An 8,428-nucleotide genomic window follows, 5' to 3' on the forward strand; every position below is an offset into this window, starting at 1 on the left:
GACCTGTTTGTGTTGGTTTAATGACTCTGGGCACTTTACCACTGCTGACCAGTGCTAAAGTGAATATGTTCTTCCTACCGTAAAAAGTGTACATGTAATTGGTTTCCATGATTGGCTCATTTGATTTACTGTCAGTCCCCAGTAAAGTGCACCAGGAGTGCCAGGGCTTGTAAATACAAATACTGCTAGTGGGCCTGCAGCGCTGGTTGCGCCACCCGCAGAAACAGCTTTTTAAAATATGTCTAAGGTCTGCCATTGCAGAACCTGCATGCAGTCTGGTACTGTCATGCTGGCTGGGCAAGTGCACACACTTGCCAGCCTCTAAACCTTCCCTTTAATTCATGCGAGTTGGTACCTTGATGAGGAAGGAGAGGAAAAGACCAGAGAGGACTTTGTTTTATTGTGCTTAAACCTATCTCCAAGGGCTTGATCTGAACTGAACCCCAGGACCAGTGGGTTCAATTGTGCCTGTGCCCGTCTGCTGCTGGGGCCTTGCGTTCTCTTCCCTCGCTGGAGTCGTGACTCTGGTGCCTTCACCCCTCCTAAGGTCGTGACAGCCCGGAGCCTGGCCGCCCCTGCCCGCGGAGAGCCCCGCTCGAGTTCGAGTCGCTCTATACCTGCTGGGCCGGGCCGCCCGCTCTCCTGTTACCTCGCCTGCAACGGAGCGCGTTTTGCGCCTCTTCCCCTCTCCCGCCAGAATCTGCACGGAGCGCATCTGATAGCCCAGGACGGTCCGTATGCCGATACGTACCCGACTGTCCCGCTTTGCCCTCCTGCATACCAAGGTCCATGCCGCACCTCAAGAAGAGCCTCTAGTACGTCCAGTACCGGAGGCCCGGTGCTGCACCTGCCTTCTTGAGAACGCGACGCCCCACCCCAGATACGACCCTGCAATGCGGACTGAGAAGAGTTTGCTGCGCATCTCCTGCGTACTAAACAGAAGTACGCCCGGCAGGCCTGAACAGCGCCTCCCCCCGTGAGCTGCTCTAGACCCCGGATCGCCTGCAGCCCTCCACCTCGTCCTGCTCACCCGCCTCGCACCTTGAGGGGGCTTCGAGCCGGATAATTCCTCTGAGAACCAACGGTCCTGTCTCGGGTCCGCCCTCACCTGAGGCTGTGCCAGAAATGTGCCAGAAATGCCTCGGACACTCGCAGCAAGGTACACTTGAACTCGATCCCGAGTTCACATCTTATCCAGAGTCCGCAACGTTTGTTTTCCCTGTCGTTTGTCATTCACCAACGGGTCGCTTCACCAGCACGAAGCACGCATCGACCCCCAGCGTACCTTGCTGACAACAACACCAAAGAACTTTTGCCTATTTAAATCTGGTGGCCTCATTCGCTAAACGTTATATGGTCTTGTGATAACTCTGCAACTAAGTATTTTTATATAAAGCCTTCACATTTTTGATACAAAATCTAAGCCTGGTGTCCATTTGTGGTGGATCATTTTATTTACTGTATGTGGTCATAAATGCTTAACTGACTTAGCGCCCTGAAGATAAGCCTTGACTGCTCGCGCCACGCAACCTAAAGGGGGAGCAGGGGTTATTCTGAAGGAGTAGTTCCCTTGCCCTGACTAGAGGAGTGGGTCCCTGTTTGTCACAAGTGCATACCTGTGCCAACCAGAGACCCCCAATTCTAACATTGGACGCAGCGTAAGGGATTTTCGAATTTGCATTTATGATTTATGTACAGTAAATTATTGATCACCACATAGTGAGTGCAGACCTATAATGCAGCCACAGATTTATTGTTTTTAGTTTTGCTGAGAGATCTCCATGTGTTTTTGAAACGTCATGCCTGGCTCAGTGAGAATGGAAAAGGTAGCATCCATTGCATCTAGTAACTGCGATTGGGAGAAACTAGAAAATACACCAACAAACAGCTCAGGAGCTTCTGCAAAAATTTCAAAAATTCCATGACTGGACTCACCAGAAGGGAGCAGTTCCAAAAGGCGCTGAGGGCCTGGGTCAAAGCGGTACAAAAGCGAGTGGTGATGGACGGAGCATCTGAACCAATCAAACACTCACACCCAGTCAAAAGATCTGGGTTTAATCCATCACCGTTCTTTAGCCCACTCTAACACCAGTTCAGACATGGCCATATGCAAATCAGTATGACCCTGTGCCTCATGGGAACAGTCCAGCCCGAACTGCCAAGCCATGCCTTCCATGGACCGGAAACAAACTTCCGAGGACCGGTTTCTGGCATTTCAGCCGTCTTCAGCCTGGCTTGCTTGAATCCAGTGGCAAAGTGAGCAAGGGACTCATGTCTGAGCATACCCTGCCAACTTATGGCGAACAAAGCAGTACAAAAGGGGGTGGTGATGGACGGAGCATCTGAACCAATCAAACACTCACACCCAGTCAACAGATCTGGGTTTAATCCATCACCGTTCTTTAGCCCACTCTGCCACCCCAGTTCAGACATGGCCATATGCAAATCAGTCTGACCCTGTGCCTCATGGGAACAGTCCAGCCCGAACTGCCAAGCCATGCCTTCCCTGGTTGGAAACAAGCTTCCGAGGACCAGTTTCTGGCATTTCAGCCGTCTTCAGCTTGGCTTGCTTGAACCCAGTGGCAAAGTGAGCAAGGGACTCACGTCTGAGCATACCCTGCCAACTTATGACGAACAAAGCAGTACAAAAGGGGGTGGTGATGGACGGAGCATCTGAACCAATCAAACACTCACACCCAGTCAACAGATCTGGGTTTAATCCATCACCGTTCTTTAGCCCATCCTGCCACACCAGTTCAGACATGGCCATATGCAAATCAGTCTGACCCTGTGCCTCAAGGGAACAGTCCAGCCCGATCTGCCAAGCCATGCCTTCCCTCGACCGGAAACTAGCTTCCTAGGACCGGTTTCTGGCATTACGGCCATCTTCAGCCAGGCTTGCTTGAATCCAGTGGCAAAGTGAGCAAGGGACTCACGTCTGAGCATACCCTTCCAACTTATGGCTAACAAAGCGACACAAAAGGGGGTGGTGATGGACGGAGCATCTGAACCAATCAAACACTCACACCCAGTCAACAGATCTGGGTTTAATCCATCACGGTTCTTTAGCCCACTCTACCACCCCAGTTCAGACATGGCCATATGTAAATCCGTCTGACCCTGTGCCTCATGGGAACAGTCCAGCCCGAACTGCCAAGCCATGCCTTCCCTGGACCGGAAACAAGCTTCCTAGGACCGGTTTCTGGCATTACAGCCGTCTTCCGCCAGGCTTGCTTGAATCCAGTGGCAAAGTGAGCAAGGGACTCACGTCTGAGCATACCCTGGTGTGAGTGTTTGATTGGTTCAGATGCTCCGTCCATCACCACCCCCTTTTGTACCGCTTTGTTCGCCATAAGTTGGCAGGGTATGCTCAGACGTGAGTCCCTTACTCACTTTGCCACTGGATTCAAGCAAGCCAGGCTGAAGACGGCTGAAATGCCAGAAACCGGTCCTCGGAAGCTTGTTTCCGGTCCAGGGAAGGCATGGCTTGGCAGTTCGGCTGGACTGTTCTCAGGAGGCACAGGGTCAGACTGATTTGCATATGGCCATGTCTGACCTGGGGTGGCAGAGTGGGCTAAACAACGGTGATGGATTAAACCCAGATCTGTTGACTGGGTGTGAGTGTTTGATTGGTTCAGATGCTCCATCCATCACCACCCCCCTTTGTACCGCTTTGTTCGCCATAAGTTGGCAGGGTATGCTCAGACGTGAGTCCCTTGCTCACTTTGCCACTGGATTCAAGCAAGCCTGGCTAAAGCCAGATGTAATGCCGGAAACCGGTCCTAAGATGCTTGTTTCCAGTCCAGGGAAGGCATGGCTTGGCAGTTCGGGCTGGACTGTTCTCATGAGGCACAGGGTCAGACTGATTTGCATTTGGCCATGTCTAAACTGGGGTGGCAGAGTGGGCTAAAGAACGGTGATGAATTAAACCCAGATCTGTTGATTGGGTGTGAGTGTTTGATTGGTTCAGATGCTCCGTCCCTCACCACCCCGTTTTGTACTGCTTTGCTCGCAGTAAGTTGGCAGGGTATGTTCAGACGTGAGTCCCTTGCTCACTTTGCCACTGGATTCAAGCAAGCCAGGCCGAAGACGGCTGAGATGCCAGAAACCGGGCCTCGGAAGCTTGTTTCCGGTCCAGGGAAGGCATGGCTTGGCAGTTCGGGCTGGACTGTTCCCAGGAGGCACAGGGTCAGACTGATTTGCATATGGCCATGTCTGAACTGGGGTGGCAGAGTGGGCTAAAGAACGGTGATGGATTAAACCCAGATCTGTTGACTGGGTGTGAGTTTATGATTGGTTCAGATGCTCCGTCCATCACCACTCCCCTTTGTACCGCTTTGTTCGCCATAAGTTGGCAGGGTATGCTTAGATGTGAGTCCCTTGCTCACTTTGCCACTGGATTCAAGCAAGCCTGGCTAAAGACGGATCTAATGCCGGAAACCAGTCCTAAGATGCTTGTTTCCGGTCCAGGGAAGGCATGGCTTAGCAGTTCAGGCTGGACTGTTCCCATGAGGCTCAGGGTCAGACTGATTTGCATATGGCCATGTCTGACCTGGGGTGGCAGAGTGGGCTAAAGAACGGTGATGGATTAAACCCAGATCTGTTGCCTGGGTGTGAGTGTTTGATTGGGTCAGATGCTCCGTCCATCACCACCCCCTTTTGTACCGCCTTGATCGCCATAAGTTGGCAGGGTATGCTCAGACGTGAGTCCCTTGCTCACTTTGCCTCTCGATTCAAGCAAGCCTGGCTGAAGACGGCTGTAATGCCAGAAACAGGTCCTCAGAAGCTTGTTTCCGGTCCAGGGAAGGCATGGCTTGGCAGTTCGGGCTGGACTGTTCCCATGAGGCACAGGGTCAGACTGATTTGCATATGGCCATGTCTGAACTGGTGAGGCAGAGTGGCTAAAGAACGGTGATGGATTAAACCCAGATCTGTTGCCTGGGTGTGAGTGTTTGATTGGTTCCGCTGCTCCGTCCATCACCACCCCCTTTTATACCGCTTTGTTCGCCATAAGTTGGCAGGGTATGCTCAGACGTAAGTCCCTTGCTCACTTTGCCACTGGATTCAAGCAAGCTTGGCTGAAGACGGCTGTAATGCCAGAAACAGGTCCTAGAAAACTTGTTTCTGGTTCAGGGAAGGCATGGCTTGGCAGTTCGGGCTGGACTGTTCCCATGAGACACGGGGTCAGACTGATTTGCATATGGCCATGTCTGAACTGGGGTGGCAGAGTAGGCTAAAGAATGTTGATGGATTAAACCCAGATCTGTTGACTGGGTGTGAGTGTTTGATTGGTTCAGATGCTACATCCATCACCACCCCCTTTTGTACCGCGAGGGCCTGGGTCAAGGCAAGGAATGCCCTTGGAAATGAGAGTGAATTTGAGGATGCAGAACAGCAGCTGGAGGGACCACTGGGTGCTGAAGGGAGGGGTGCAACCTCCCCATTGGGTAGCAGTGTTTCTGCCAGATGTCTGTCGCCAGAGGAATTGACAGACAGGGCAGTAACTAGGGCACATGAAGTGGAGATGACAAGATTAAATGGACAGGTGGAAATGGAAAAACAGAGGTTGGCAATGGAAGAGAAAAAGCTCCAATTGGAACATGACTTGAGAATGAGGAAACTTGATTTGGTGCTCGAGTGGCTTGAAGCCAGGAGGGCTTCAACCCAGCAACAAGGAATGTGTGTAGCTCAGAGATTGAGCTTTGCTGAGTTGGAGGTGGAGTCCAGCTCACATGGTGGCAGCAACATTCAGGTATCCAGTGCCGAGAGAGTAGTACACACACCCAGAGATGTGGCACCTGACTTAGAGGGGGTTAACATATACCAGGAGGTTCAAGGGCATGAGGTAGCTCGAGTAGTGTGCAGCGTCCCTGAAGGGATTAGGGTAACTGGCGTAGGGGTTCATGGTCCCAGTAGTGGGAGAGACACACTACTGACTCTATATGAGAGGTACAGGGAGAGGGGAACCCCCACCGTTGAGGTCCTGGGATGTGAGTATGGAGACCGTATGTCTCCATACTCACATCCCAGTATGTGGGACAGAGACAGTCAGATACTGTCTTGCCAATCTCAGGAGAGTGGGGTGGAGTATGTGTGTGAGGCACTGGATGGTGAGGTGAAGGATAGTTTGGTTGACCCTTGTAGGGGACTGTGTGATCCAATTCTGGGAGAGCATATTTTAAGTCCCTGTTTTTCAGAGCTATGCCAACACCTGTTTGAGAGTGAGTTCTCTGACCTCAGGGAGCTCACTTTGGAGGCTGACTCTTTGGTGGATTCCAGAGGGTCGAAAGAAGCATTGGGGAGTGATTCCAACAAGAGTGGCTCAAGTAACTACCAGTCCTGTGGGATGGAAGAGGTTCAGTGTAGCCCAGCTAGGTCCCAGTATAGCGGGAGGGGTGTAGGGGCTCACGTCTTGTCTCAGAGGAGGAGTGAGTGTGGGATCTGTCCCAAGGTACCCAAAACCCAGTCTCAGGGCCTGGATGGTTTCTTAAGGGAACATCAGGTTGGGGACCTAGGCTGTACTTGTCGGCCATTTGAGGAGGATCTCCCAGTATCTAGAGAATGTGGAGACTCGGTAAGCAGAGCTCCAGTAGTTCTGGTATCTGGCAGTACTGCTCCAGTTGGGAGGGTACAGAGGTCCAGATGGATGGGTAAGAGGGGGAGAGAGTCCCCAGTGGAAGAACCAGTGGGTCAGAGTCCAGCCAGGAGGGCTGCATCCCCAGGGAATGACCATGGTGACACCACTTCTGTCCTGGGGGATCTTTGCGCACTGTCAGATGGACAGGGGATGGGAGATCTGCGCCAGGCAGACTGTCACACAACACAGGAGTTATGTGTTACCCTCAGGTGGAGCATGCGTGCTCCCAAGGAAGAACTTGTGCGCCAGGCAAGTGTTCACCTGCAGGGTTGGGTCCCTGAGTTGGGAAGCCAGGTACAGGGATAGCCTGACCTGGAGGGAGGGGCATCTGTAATCAGTGTCCCTGCCAGTCTGTCTTTTTGGTGTGCCACTCCAGGTGGGAGGGTACAGCTGTCTGGAAGGGGGTGCAGAGGGAGGGAGTCCTCGCCTCTGACCCTGGTGCAGCTTGTGGATTTAGACCCTAGGTTAGAGGGCCAGGTGCAGAGTGTCCTCCCTGACCTGGTACCCCAGTTGCAGGATAGCACCCCTGAACTGGTGGGCGAATTGTGCAGATCACCTGCCACAGGTGCCCTGACAATTCCGGAAGGCGGTACTACTCAAAGTGGGAGGGTACAGAGCCTCAAGGAAGAGGACCGGGTGTGGGAGAGCCCACCCCAGTCTCTGGTCCAGCCGCTGGGTACAGGCCCGGGGGTGCTGGGTCAGTGCCAGAATGTCATACCTGACCTGACAGGAGGGACAGTGGACAAGGGGTGCCAAGCACCTGGGGCTACTGCTCCCCACTCTCTAACGCCACAGAGGTTTGAGAGCCCTGAGAGGCATGAGGCCTGGGTCTCATCCCTGACTACTGTTATTGGCCGCTATGACTTGATGTCTGTCTGTTGGGACACATCTGTGAGCAAGTTAAGGTTAGGTGCTGCACAGGTGGTGTCAACAGGTGTAGAGAAGGGTTTCCCATGGAGTGGCTTGGTGGACCCTGAGAGTATGGACAGAGGATTTGAAATAGTTTCAGATTGGTGTAAAACTGGAATATGCCCCTGCTGTTGCGGGCCAGGTCCATGTTCTGTCGCCATAAGCAGGGAAGTCCATCACAGTAGTGATTGGTCTACCCTGCGTTTTGGCTGGAAGGGGGTTGTGTTGGACTTGGCCCTCTTGGCAGGGTCATCCCTGAACTTTTTGCCTTCCTCCAATATTCTCTCTGACCTGTTTTTGTTGGTTTAATGACTCTGGGCACTTTACCACTGCTGACCAGTGCTAAAGTGCATATGCTCTCCCTTCTGTAAAAAGTGTACATGTAATTGGTGTCCATGATTGGCTCATTTGATTTACTGTCAGTCCCCAGTAAAGTGCACCAGGAGCGCCAGGGCTTGTAAATACAAATACTGCCAGTGGGCCTGCAGGACTGGTTGCGCCACCCACAGAAACAGCCTTTTAAAATATGTCTAAGGTCTGCCATTGCAGAACCTGCGTGCAGTCTGGTACTGTCATGCTGGCTGGGGAAGTGCACACACTTGCCAGTCTCTAAACCTTCCCTTTACTTCATGTGAGTCACCCCTATGTTAGGCCCTAGGACAAGGTGCATTGTAAGCATAAGGTAGGATAAGCCCTGATGTGTGTGGCATGTTCTAATAGTGAATTACATCCATTTTCGTTTTTCACTATTGTAAGGCTACCTGTTCTCATAGGCCAGAATGGGCTGCTGGAATTTTTACACTCTGTAATCCCAGTAGACTCAGGGAACATGGTAGGAAGTCAAGTTTAGTATGCCTGAACTCAGAATAATAAAATACTTAT

Source organism: Lissotriton vulgaris, chromosome 7 (genome assembly GCF_964263255.1).
Source record: "Lissotriton vulgaris chromosome 7, aLisVul1.2, whole genome shotgun sequence".
NCBI classification, from domain to species: domain Eukaryota; kingdom Metazoa; phylum Chordata; class Amphibia; order Caudata; family Salamandridae; genus Lissotriton; species Lissotriton vulgaris.